Source organism: Otolemur garnettii, unplaced genomic scaffold, assembly GCF_000181295.1.
Source record: "Otolemur garnettii isolate 467f Iridium unplaced genomic scaffold, OtoGar3 scaffold00069, whole genome shotgun sequence".
NCBI lineage: Eukaryota > Metazoa > Chordata > Mammalia > Primates > Galagidae > Otolemur > Otolemur garnettii.
In genome coordinates, this window is record NW_003852464.1 from 4982689 (window position 1) to 4996284 (window position 13596).

A 13596-nucleotide genomic window follows, 5' to 3' on the forward strand; every position below is an offset into this window, starting at 1 on the left:
GGCAGGCTCTAATCTCATCATGGTATACTTGAGTGCTCTGGGTTTTGCTGATGAAAATCTTTACAGAAGTGAAATGGAGTATTCAATTCTCACGTTCAGGAATTGTTATTATTTCCCAATGAAAATAATGGGGATTGTAGATAGGATTTACCGAACTTGAACTGTATTGATGGTTTTTGTTTTGTCTGAGCAGAAACAGGTGTTTGGGGGAATTAAACATTTCTGTTGTGAACTGTAATACAATAGCATTGAGAATGAAATGTTTAAAAACGGAGTGCAAGGCATGATGATGAAAGAGAATTGGATTGTGGAAATTCTTTCAGAGTTCAAAGTCTGATTCATTTAAAGGAGTCTAAGAGTAAATTGGAAGTAGACTCTGTCTGGATTTTTTTGTTCTTGGGAAATTGTAAGAAATGGACTTCTTCAATAATGCCTCATTGTATTGACAACCCAACTATTGATTTATTAAAGCAGAAAGCAGAAGCATGACATCAAATAATTTCCCTATTTATTTCTTTCTCTCCTGATCTCAAGCTCTTTCTTCCTTAATCTCCTTTCTGGCTCCCTAAAGGAAAAAAAAAAAAAGAGAGCCCAAACAAATATATCAAAATAATAGCAACAACCACAACAACAGCAAGAAATAAAATATTTCTTTGCATGTGTTCAAGCAGGTTTCAACATATTGGAAAATTAAAAATTCCCCAATAATCTTTGCATATGATCCCATGATGTACATCTCTTCCTTCTTTTGTACTCTCTTGACTCATTTATGTATTTATTTGCTCACTGAATATGTATTTATAGACAGTGTAGATACAAGACATTATTATAATAGGAATTGGAGAAATGATGGTGGGCCACCATGGTTTCTGCCCTATGGATACTATATTCCAGTAGAGGCTGACTATAATCTATAAAGCAAACAGATAGAAATGTCAAAGTAGCATCATGAGAAGTGTGAAGAAGGAAAAGCATATATGACACCTGTAGAATTTATAGAAAGGAGGTTCAATCTAAGCTGAAGAACTAGAGAAGGCTTTTCTTTAGAAGCCGCTATGGAACTGAGATCTCAAGGAACCATAGGTAATTGTATTTAAGGCCAAGTGAGAGGACAGTGAAGGGGAGTGTTTTCCAAATGGAATTTTCCACATGTGCATCCACCCACAGTGGGAAGGGGAATGGCGTGACAGTGCAGCTCAGCACATTTGGGAGAAAGCCTCACCATCCTTGGACAAGAGTTTGGGCTTCTTTGGCTATTTCTCCTTTCCATAGCAAGTGATGACACTATTTAGAGGTGAAATTTTCCTTCCAGAAAGCTTGGTCACTAAAGGAAAAGAAGAAAACTCTAGGGACTCTTGCCTGATACCAGCCCTTTTGTTGCCATTAAAGGGCATAGATGGATGCCCTTTAATCCAGCCAGCCTTCTCAGCATGGATGAAAGGGCAGTAGGCTAGAAAGATCTCGTCTGGAGGTGAGTTATGAGAAGGTGGGTGAGAGCCTTCTGTGCCCTGGTGCAATTTTCTAGTTTGGCAATCAGAGCAATGGAAGGGATCCTAGGCTTACACTCAAATGACTGGGCTTTGCAGGGTGAGTCTTTTAACTTCTCTGAGTTCAACTTTCCTTATGGAGAATGATTGTGAGGTTCAAATGAGAGAGCAATGCCAGGGAATAGTACTTTCATTTTAACACGATAGGAATTATTTGATTGCAATTCCTCTATCAGAAGTTCTCAGCAGGTTCAGCTTACTTTTCAAACAGCATCTCCGAAGAAAGAAAATTGGTATCAGTGAGTAGAATACATTTTTTGATGTATGTTTCAAGATAGTATAATGATATACTGTGTCCTCAAGGGTGGCTTTAATCACTTGTGCTAGTGTCTATCACACTTCTGTATTTAATAGTGAAACCAATCATTTCTGTGGTTCTACTCACCAGCTTGGCTCTATGTAATGTCAATTCATTCTCCCACGTGTGGACACAGGTAGTTTTCCCCCAAACCAACAAACGAACCTGGATCACTCACCGAGATGAATGAAGTCCTCAAAGTATTTCATGTGAAAACATCAGACAAATGAAGCAAAGGGCAATTTATGCTTTCAACAAGAAACTAGTGAGAATGGGTCTCTTCCAGATCTGACACCAACCAAGAAGTTTTAACATCTTCCAGGCCTCAGTATTCTTATCACTGAGGATTTATTCTAGCCCTAATATTTCACATTAGAATTTCTTTAATCATTATCTAGAGGCACTGGGGTCCCCCATACTCCTCCCCACAAAACCCCTAAATCCTCATCCTGGCTGTCATTCAATGACCAGCTGAACTTAGTTAAATCACCTAGAATCTCTATTATCTCTTGTAAAACAAGGGTATAAATATTTGCCTTATAGAATTTCCATAATGTTAAATAGCAATACATGTGAGATACGCTTATGAGAATTTTTCTTACATCATAAGCACTGAATAACTGTGAATGTCTTTTTTTTTTTTTTAACTTTCTTTCTTAGTTAAGTTCATATAAGTATATTTGGCCTCTATGAGCTTTTGTACTTCAACTGTCCTCATGTGAAATCTTCTTAAGTGGAATGAAGAACCACAAAATTCTGCACTGTTCAAAGTCAGTAACCATTCATAACATGTAAAATGCTTGAATTTCCTCAACACTCTGAGAGTGAAATATATCTCCATTACTTGCAATTATTTCACTTGTAATAATTAGGTATCAATCTTATGACTCATGATATTGCCTTATATTGAGTTATAAGGAAGAAAAATGCTCAGGAAGGTAAGGGGAAAATGAGTGTGAGATATTAAAAAGTTCCCTATTCATTTCTGAAATAAATTTAGTGTGCTTGTTTTTGAAAGAATCACTGCTTCAGGGAAGAATAGAGGAAATCTATTAAAGGGGGAAAAAAAAGTTTCTAAAGAAGTTGAGAGGCTCTTTTTATTTTCTTAAACAAATTCTTTCTGCCAGGCATTGGCTCTTGGAAAACACTGTAAGCCAGCTGTAAAGTTGTAATAGAAAATAGTAAAAGCGATGAAATGTACAATTAAGGATCACACACCTCAGATATCTTCTAGTTCATTAGTTGTCCTCCTATCTCAGCCCAGGAGATTTCTCAATCTCTGCACTTTACACCTAGGCGAATATACAGTGAAACTCGTGATAAGGTTCACTCTTTTTTATGGTGTTTCTTTGCACAAAGCAATGATCTCTTAAAGATGAAGTTTAATGCTCCCTCAGGAAACGCTGTCCATTTTAGACTTTTTTCTGCCTGGTGGCGTTCTCACTAGTTTCTCAGTGAATGTTGTAAACTAGATTGTTAGTCAGGGGGATTTTACTAGCTTCACCAGCAGAGGGAGTACAAACCAAATTGTGTGAAATTTGGGGAGATTGTTCTAGAATTTTTGAGGGGGCTTTATATATCATGGGCTGAATTCCGAGAATTGGTGATCAAATATAGCAGGATGCATTCACTGACTCACACATCATACCTTTATTGGACAGACAAGAAAAAAGTAAGAGAAAATCTGGCTTCTTCTCAAAGAGTTTTTACAGGGTGGCCCAAAGGTTGCCCCTAAAGTAGCCATTTACAGGGAAAATGGGTAATTTAGCTAAATGTACCTTCATTTACAAAATATTCCTTGAAATATTTTACAAATAGATGGACAAAATATAGTAAATACTTTTAAAAATATTTTATAAAATCTTGGAATGAATATTTTTGTAAATAAAAGTACATTTATCTACAATTTCCCATTTTCCCTATGTGCAGCAACTTTCTGAATGACTTTGGGAGACATAGTAGTTTGGTAGAAAAGGAGCTATGTAAATACTTTTAACTATAAAGCACTGCTCTTGGTATAATTACAGGGATGTGGATAAAATGCGGGAACCATCTCTCTGGATTGGGTAGGGGGAGAGAGAGGTCATATGTTTGATGTGGTTCCCAGAGTAAAGAGAAGTCACCCTTCTCTCCACAGGTTTCCTAGGAAGTCCAAAAAGTGGAGTCATAAATTCCATAAGCTGGGGGTAGGATATTGTGCACAGACCTTAGAGACCTCAGGAACTTCTAACCACCAAATGACTTTGTGACCTTAACCAGCCACTTTATTACTAAAGCCTTAGTTTATACAACTATAAAGGAAATGAAATTGATGCCTAAATACTCTAAGTTCCCTTCTCTGAGGGATGCATGGCAAGGAGAGAGAGGATAAAGGGCCATGAGACTTTGGTTAGCTGTGATTTGACTGGGGGAGTTACCCCCACCAAGTCCCTTGGTTACCCATCCTAGTCACGTCCAACATCTCCTTAATGGTGGATTTAGGTGCTATGATTGTTTTTCTTAAGCATAAGTTAGGAATATCCCATTCAAAAACTAATAATTCCAGTTGGGACAGATTCATTTTGGTTTAGGAAATTTCTCTAACAGTTACCTATGCTAGCACGTAAGATAAAAAAAAATTAACTGTACATTGTGATGGGTTAATCTAACTTACTCTTTGAAGAGAAAAGGAAGTCTTAATAATACTCTGTTTCCCCCAGCACTTAACACAGAAGTAGGGATGTAGTAAATGCTTAATAAATGTGTGTGGAAGAAATGGAACAATGAATGAGAGAATGAATTTACATTTTGTTGAAAGTTTTAACGGTTCTAGATAGTCTTTAGTTTCTTCTGGGTTATGATAGTAGTCAACATGCCAGAAAGGTTAAAGTCCAGGCATAGCTGTGATTTTTATTTCAAGAGTAAATAGCCTTTATTTTATAAAAGTTTGTAGAAAAATTTAGTATCAGAAAGCCCCCCTCCTGATATTGATTTGGCCCCCAAATCTGTATCTTTGTCCAAATGCCACAAATAAAGTTCAGCAGAAAAGGCAGTGAAGATTAGTCAAGGTGGGCAAGGAGAAGGGATTAAGCAGTAGTTCTCAACCCTCCTAATGCCACGATGGATTTTCATTGTTACAAAGGAATTGCGACCCACAGGTTGAGAACCACTGGTTTAAAGCAAGTGTTTCATAATGACTAGAATATTTTGGGTCTGATGACCTTATACATTCCTTGTAAAGTTTGATTAATTGATTAATTGATTCTTAGGCAGAACTCCTTTTTCCTTGCCTATCTTGAGTAATCTTCAATGCCTCTTCTCTGCTTCTGATCCTTTCCAACTTGTCTCAAATTTTAAGACTAGGGGCACATATGTGATCATTGACTTGTGTAAAATTCACTCAAATTGTGTGTATTTGTTCTCATACAAGCAACTTTTAGCACCGATGATAAAAATAACTGATATGTTTGAGTGTTTGGTTAAGCTTCAGTTATCACACTGAAGTTCTATGTGCTTTCAAAGAAAATATTATTATCCTTATTTCTTAAGGGTTTAGAAAACTAGAGGATGACTAACTTCCCCCAAACCTTTCAGTTGGTATCAGTTAGAGCTCATATCTAGGTCTGACCAGCTTCTGTATCTGTGTTCTCTCACTCAGTTCGTGTTGTCTCTCATAATTTTAAACTCTTGATAGATAGAATAGATTCAACCTAATAAACAGAAAAACCAATGAAGTAAGAGATGATTATGGACAGTCAATACACAGAAAAATCAATGACTTGCCTGTTTTTGGCTTCTAAAAGTCTTGTGAGGTACTGTGATATATCATCAGACACTAGATTTTTCCATAAGAAAATTAGGGATTCAAGGAGTTTAGGAATTCATTTCTTCAGAAAACATTTATTGAGTTCTACTGTGGACCATCTTTTTGGAGCTTGGGGGCATAACAGAACAAGACAAAAATTCTTACTTTCAAGAACTCTGAGGCATATCGGTGAACAACTTGGACAATAATGTATGTCCTCATGGAACCCTCATTCCTAGTATTGTTCAATTACAATTCAGGTGGAAGCACATTATCCCAAATTATGTGGATAATTGCCTCTGTACGAACCTTAAACACCCATTGGGACTCCATATAAACATTCCTTTGGAAAATAAAGAATTAAAGTTGGAGAATTGAATACAAAGCAGAATATTTTAAATTATTTTTGGTCCCTGCTCTGTTTCTCAGTGGACTGTATGGAAGGAATAGAATTTCTGCTTTGGCGAAATGGTAATGAGCCTTTATGCTCCAGAATTATATGAGAATTAGGAAGTTGTTGACAATAATTATGGCTCAACCGTTTGTGAATTATTTACTGAACTAAAAATGTGTATTTGCTTCACTAACTTGCCAGAAAGGCACAAGTATAGACGATGCCCCCAGAGGTCACTGATGTGCACTAGCTGAGTCCCCTGGGGACATGGTAGATCAGGAATTCACTAAGACCCTCCATGACTTTGAATTATTCTAAGGGGAGTGCAATTTTTTTTTATCTTTGAACCTAAGAATGAACCCCTCCCTTTTTTTTAGCCATTTGTACCTAAATCATAAATACATTTAAGCCATTATAGGATTCAATGTGTTGATTATTTGTACAAATTGGAGTGCTTACATCCTACTAATCAACATAGCCTTCACCTCATTTACCCAATTACAGCATAAAGACATTTGTGTTCTACACCTGATAGATCCAACTTGCATAAATGTATTTATGATCTATGTACAAATGACTTAATAATAATAAAAGGAAATAAATACATGAATAAAGAAGGGAGGGGTGGGTGGGCTGATAGAGGGAGGGTTAGTAGGGGGACCACACCTATGGAGCATATTTCAAGAACAAGAATGGCCCCCTTATCATGTAGCTTCCCTTGATAGATAGGATATTTGAATACCCCAGTTATAGGGACCGACATATTTTAGACCTATAGCCCATTAGTTGCAGCACAACCTTTGGGATTCCTGAGATTTAAGAATTGAGACTTGGACATTTGAGGTGAGATCTTGCACACTCCTATGTATAGTAATAGCTCATTTTTTTCAGGTGTGAATTCAAATCAGCCATCACTGAAGGCAAATATATAAGATAATTGAAGTACGCATGGCTGTGGATCACATCTCCTGTGCACACACATTCACCAAAGGACCTTACTAAAATCCATGTGCCTACTCATTTGGCCCAGGGAGAGGCCTGAGATTGTGTATTTTCCCTGGGGGTGCTGGTGATGTTGGTCCTTAGAGCACACACATCAGGTGCTATGTGAGCGAGCCTGGTGGGCTAACCATTAATCACAGCTCAAGGCATCTTTGTTGTTTTCCTTTTATTGTTGCACGCTCGGTAATTTTAATTAAGGTTTTAAAGAAGCAACTTAAAATTTATAGTTGTAATTGAATGCATTTTATGAAGAAAATATATGCTACAGTGGTGTTTGCTATTTGAGATTAAGAAGCTTTCACTTGAGATATAACCCTCATAGATGTTGGGGGCTGATTATATACATTTAGGGAAATCCTTCACCTGTATTATTGAGCCAGCCCAATAGTCATAACACACTTTTACAGATAAATAAGGCAAGAACATAGCAGTGACTGACACTTCCCAACCTCATCATCACCAAGCCTGAGGTCTTACAGAGCACACATCTGAACCCAGGAAGCCCTTTTCCTAGTCACTGCCAGACCCATCTAGCAAAATGACTTTCCCTGCATCATTTTTGGAAACCCTAGAGATTCGTTGCTTTGCTTCATCTAATCTGTGTCTGACCTAAAATCATTATGTAGGCTTATAATATTCTTAATGCTAGCAATGTCATTACCGTTATCATCTACAACAAGCAATGGCTGTGCTGAGAAGCACTTATGATGATTGAGGAATATTTTATGTTTGTACATTGGGTTTACACAGGAATATAGAGATCAATACCTGGCCCTAGAATACCATTCAAATAATTTTAGTAACAACATAAGAAAGAAGATTTTAAATATCAGATACAAGTGTCAAAGAATTAATGCAGCTCTCTTACATGCTGGGTACCTAGTAAACACTCAAATAATGTTACTGTCAAACAAGTGTCTTTATCACTGCTCCAGAACATGGAAGCACCCAGTGGTCAACTGAACTTGGACAAATAAGCAGCGTTTTTAATCGCCCTTGGGAGGGAGTAAAGTCACAGTGGGTAAGAGATAGGCTCTGAATCTGGATGCCTGGATTTGAATTATAGCCTAATCACTTCCATGCTATGTACATGTGGGTTAAGTAATTAACTCACTTGACTTTGAACCTTACTCTGACAAGTAACTCTGAACCTTACTTTTCTCTTCAGTAAACTGGAGAGAAAATAAATGATTCTTCCCTTGGTGTTGTTGAAAGAAGTAAATAAAACACAAAAAACCCTTAGTATACCGCCTAGTATATGGGAAGTGCCCTGGAACTTGAGCTAATTTTATTGAGCATTTACTATTAGTATGTTTTAAACACTATTTCTATATATCAATTGATTTCTTCTTTATAGAACCCTATAAGGTAGGACAGCATTATTACCATTTGAAAGATGAACATACTGAGGTTATAAAGAGATTAGAAAACTTGCCTTGCCTTCCCACAATTTATGAGTGCTGTGTTAAAACCCAGGAATCTAGCTACAAACTTGTGTGCTTTACTACACTATACCAAGTGTACAAAGTCAGCTCTACTGCTACTGCTCTCAGTTTTTGTTACTGGTGTCGATTATTACCTACCATGTGCCATTAAATCTTTAGGAAAGCTGATGGAGTTTAGTTGAGGAGCAGTGCATTCTAGTGTAAGCAGAAATGGGAAGGGGGAGATGCATCTGGTCTGCTGGAGGGTCCTTGGGCCAGTTTAATCAAAGTGGGGGGCTTGTGAGTAAAGGGGTAAGTTAGGAAACAAGGTTGGGAAGCAGCCACAGACGGTCCCTGATATCACATTAATCAAACCGGGCTTTGTTTTCAGTAAAATGAGGGAATTTCACACCTTTTTGTTAAGGGACTAACTAACCTGTATCCTTCTTGAAGATAAAGTGGGAGGAGGGAGAGTCAAGAAGAACGGCTGGATGTAGATGTGTAGAGGTGTAGACGTCAGCACATTTAGTTATTCATTAATTCAATAATCACCCACCCATGGCTCCCACCAGCTATCATGCACATGCAAAGCATAGATGAGAAGGTTCTCTTCTGTCACCAGGACAACAGATACAATCACAGATCCACAGATACATAATCTGTACCCTAAGATATACACATAAACATAAAATGTGGCTTTAAAGTAATGAGGCTAATTGCGCCAGGCTCTTGTGTAATTTATCTTACTACTTTATGGCTCATATAAAAGAAATACATCAGAAAATAAAAGCGGAGGAATCAATCACATTCTTTAAAAGTTGTTCTTAGTGGGTATGCAATGGAAGGAACTATTATGGTGGGGAAATTCCTATCAGTCACAGCTTCTTAACTGCCTGTTGATGATATACACAGCTCCATAATGGCAGAGCTAAAGCTGGCTTTTACTTCCTCAAACCATCGTTGTATTGAACCATGTACCCAGAAAATCACCATGTGGTGATCTTTCTCTACACTAATCCTCCCCTGAGCACTTAATGCCTTGTCGGTTCATCTTGGAGATAATAAACTTAGCATTGAAGCAATAGCTGTCCTGGTGACTTTGCAGAAATCATTATGTGTAAAAGTGAAGCAAAACCTACAGATAGGAGCTGAAGACTGGGATTGCTCAACTTCCAAGAATTAGCTCTGATAATTGCCGTGATTGCATTAAAGAATCACTTGCCTCAGCCTCCCAAGAGTTTAAGGTTGCTGTGAGCTATGATGCCATAGTACTCTACAGAGGGTGACATACTAAGACTGTGTCTCCAAAATAAAGGAATAAATAAATATTTCAAAGTGATTAATAAAACAATTTCTAGCACAGGAAGGGCAATTATTAAATATCCCGGCAAAGTTTGTCTCCGCAGAACAACATTATAATGAAGGGCTTGGAAAATGGGAGAGAGGCAAAGACCTGGAAACGTGGAGGGCTTACTTTTTCCCCAGCTAGAAATTAAGGTGACGTGTTGTAAGAAAGTGTACACGGAACATGGTTATTATTAGTCCTTTAATAGTACAATATATGATTTTTAGCCTAGTTACTTCCCATATTTTGAAAAGATGACTGCAATTAAAACAATTTTCTCAAGGCAGGAAGCCTATTGTTTTCCCAAACGATACTTGTACTATTCTGTTTTTCAGCCTCTTCCTTTCCCAGCTCGAGTCACTGGTGAAACACTCTATTTCTCAGCATCCCTCTAAGTTAAGAGAACACAAACGTTTTATTGAAGAAGATAGCAGTAGAATTTCTCCCCAAACACAGATTCGCAAGAAAACAAGGCAAGGAGAAATTGAAGAGAAAAGTAGGACATAGCACCGTATTTAGACAAGTTGCCTGATTTCCATTAGCCTGTTTCTAATTTCTTTTGGGCTCTTGTCCCAGGGGCTGATTTTGTTGTTCAAAAAGCAGATAGGCCCACAGGAGGGTAGCTCAGCCTGCAGAAAATACTCCCAGATTAATCAAAAAGAAATAAAGTTAGTAGATGCTAGCCCCAGAAAAGGAAAAGCGAATATACAGCTGAGTTTGAAGCAGACAGAATCCCATGCTGATGGTTAGCAAATTGTTCAGAGTCTGAACAGAGAGTTATCTTTGCTTTCTTTTTCATTCCATCATGTCTCCTCCTCATGCAGTTTTGCTTTCTCCTCCATGTCCTCTCTCTGCTTTCTCTCCCTCTCTCTCTCTTTCCTCTTTCTGCATTCTTTCTTCTATTCCTCACACCTGGATTGCTTCAGTGACCTGCTAACTGGTTTCCCTGATCCCACACTGGCCCCTGTAGTCTGTTCTCAGCACTGTTGTCAAGGAGATCTTTTTATAGCACAGCTGGGATCACATCCCTTTTTGCTCACCACCCTGTTCTGGCTTCCCTTTCCATCAAAATCAAAGCTTCAGCCCCTGCCAAAGTCAACAACATCCTACATGACACAGGCCTCTGTTCAGCTACTAAGATCATCTGTTCCTACTCTCACCTCTACAAGACAGGCTTCGACTCCAGTATCTGAGTGGACGACCCTACCACCTGCAAGTCTTTGATTAAATATTACCTTATCAATAACCAATAACCACCCTGTTTAAAATCAACCATCTCTTCTTTTCCTTGACTGTGGTATTCTTGATTTCCTTTACTTATTATTTCTAACCTATTACAAAATTTACTTAATTATTATGTTTATTTTTGTCTTCTCCTACCAGAATATAAGGTCTATTTGCATCTTCTGTGAGCATGTTCCATGAGCCTAGAACAGCATCTGAGAAAAGATGGCATTTGTCGAATAAATGAGTGTAGGCTATCTTCTAAGAGAGAGAAAGACAAGGCCATAAATAATGTAATATAACCGATAAATGTGAGGGAGCAGGTCTACAGAATGTTACGGTAAAAGCAAGAATAGAAAGTTCCATTCTTTGTTGGCAAGGGTTGGGGCAAACCTGAGAAAATACTCAGAGGAAGCTAACATAATTATGAAATGTGGATGCCAGATTAGAAGTTGGACAAGCAGGTAGATGATAAAGAAAGAGAAAAGAATTCCAGGTAGAAAGAACAGATGCATTAGAGAATAAGCCACTCTGTAGAGAAAGACGTCCAAGAGAAAGAAGTCCAAGCAAGTTACTTAGCTATGCTACAGGGGATCTACAGGGGAAGGGTTGGCACTGAAGTTGTGTGGCTAGAACAAGAGAGAGAAGCCAGATGATAATGGATCTTACCTGCAAAGCTGGAGAGAGAATATCTGGTAGAAATAGGGATTCGTTTAAGGGCTTTAAGCAGAGGAAGTATGATCACTGGGTTTTGTAATGCAGTTCTGGTATACTTTGGTTATAGGAGATGCTTGTCTCCAGAGGCAAAAGTCCATTAGCAGGACACTGGTGGAAACATGTTGGATTTTTAGCCTTTGGGGGCATGCATCTCCCATAACCATCCTAGACGATAGGGTCTAGCCTTTGCTTCTTTATAACATGGAAGGTTGTTTCTCTAGGGAACAATGTCCTATCTGCACATTCCAGTAATTCTAAGGCTAGATTCAAAGAGAGTGATTGAGCGGGACTCCATCTCCTTAGCAGGAAAGATCTGCTTACCTATACAGGGGGAGGGAGACTGGGGGCTCCTGTCCCTGGACACAGTCCACCACAACTGGATGAGGGGAGGAAAAGAAATGCAGCCAGTTGCCAAATAACACAATGAAAAAACCTCATATTTCATTCTCCTGTAGGGGACGTTAATGGTTGGATTTCATTTTAGGAGTAAAATTCTCCTATCCCGTGAAGAAAGGATATTTTATACCCACATACTATCTAGCAAATGTTTGAAGGCTAAGGAAAATAAAAACAAAACAAAAGCCACATGTAGCCTTTCTTATCTGAAATTTCATTTTGAAGTTTGGACCCAGCTCACTGTGAGAGGTGAAAGTAGTCTAGACATGAAAGCATTGCTCTAAATGAAGCTTTGCTTGGTTTTTTGGGAGATGATAAAATTAGGATTTGCCATGAAAACGTGACAATTTGAATTTCACAGATAAGGCTGCTGTTCACAAAATATATGAATTTTCTGTGGTATTTTTGGGGGGCTCGCTCCTTTATGGCAGTACGCAGGTCTCACTTGAACCCAGGAATATTTGCCTTTGAACCCAGGAATATTTGTTATCCAAGGCTTGTCAGCCATGGCCTCATACGTAGTATCCTTTCAGTAACTCCCTTCCTTGGGGTTTCCTCCCCAGGGGTGGGTTTAACACGTTATCTTTCCATACAGTTTCTTGGCGTGTCCCTCAGGGCATTCAATTGGGAGTGAATGTGAGTCCCTGTCTCTACCTCTGTTCTTGTGCAGGGGAAAACATTTTTATTTTCATTACTTTTGATTTTAGACGAACTACCTTCTTGACCCATGAAAAACTGAACTCCATATTCTTGGAGCTTTCCTTCGCCAGTTCCCCGAGACTGTGCCCCGGTCCCAGAATCCTTACGCAGCACCAATGCACTGGTTCTGCTGAGAGCCCATAGCCTCAGCCTATGTAAATAATCTTTACTAAGGTGGTGAGCTTTGGGCCCCTGTGTGTAGCCTTCCTAGCACACTGTGTGGTCATTTACTGAATTTCTGCACCAACATCAGGTATTACAAGGGATCAGGGTGCAGAGGTCCTTAGCTTGCACAACTGTGCAACTTTTAATTTTTTTTCCCACCAACTTTCTCCCAGCCATAGAAATCTCTTTTATGTGTTGGGCATTCCTTTTACTTCAAATGCTACCCTTCTTAACAAGCTTAGGCTTTTGACTATAATGAGGGAGGAAGTCTTACACAAACCTGTCTTTGTTTGAGCCTGTTGCCAGCTTACGTGGGGAAAAGGGCATGGGAAAGACAGAGAGAAAATATAAATTAATAATGCAGAAGTCTCCCGGCCACATTTTCCCATCACTCCCAATCAAATATGATTTGTCTGTGCGTCTAGACCACTAGCTTGTCTGTTAAACTGTTCCAACAGAGTGAATATGATCATCTGGAGGAGCAAGGGAAGCTTTTTGAGCTCTCAGAATCCTTTATCCCTGACCTGTGTGTTCGTCTCAACAGTGGCCTTGTGGAGAAAAGGCCTAATTTTAGTCATCCAAAGAGAGTACTCCAGTGATA

The 13596-nt window shown here is 38.7% G+C and overlaps 1 protein-coding gene across 2 annotated transcripts in view; it reads left to right on the forward strand.

The window, feature by feature from the left end:
- The window catches only part of LOC100965635 (cytosolic beta-glucosidase), a 412594-nt gene that overhangs the window by 199381 nt on the left and 199617 nt on the right, over positions 1-13596 (forward strand). The gene's annotated exons all lie outside the window — the stretch shown is intronic.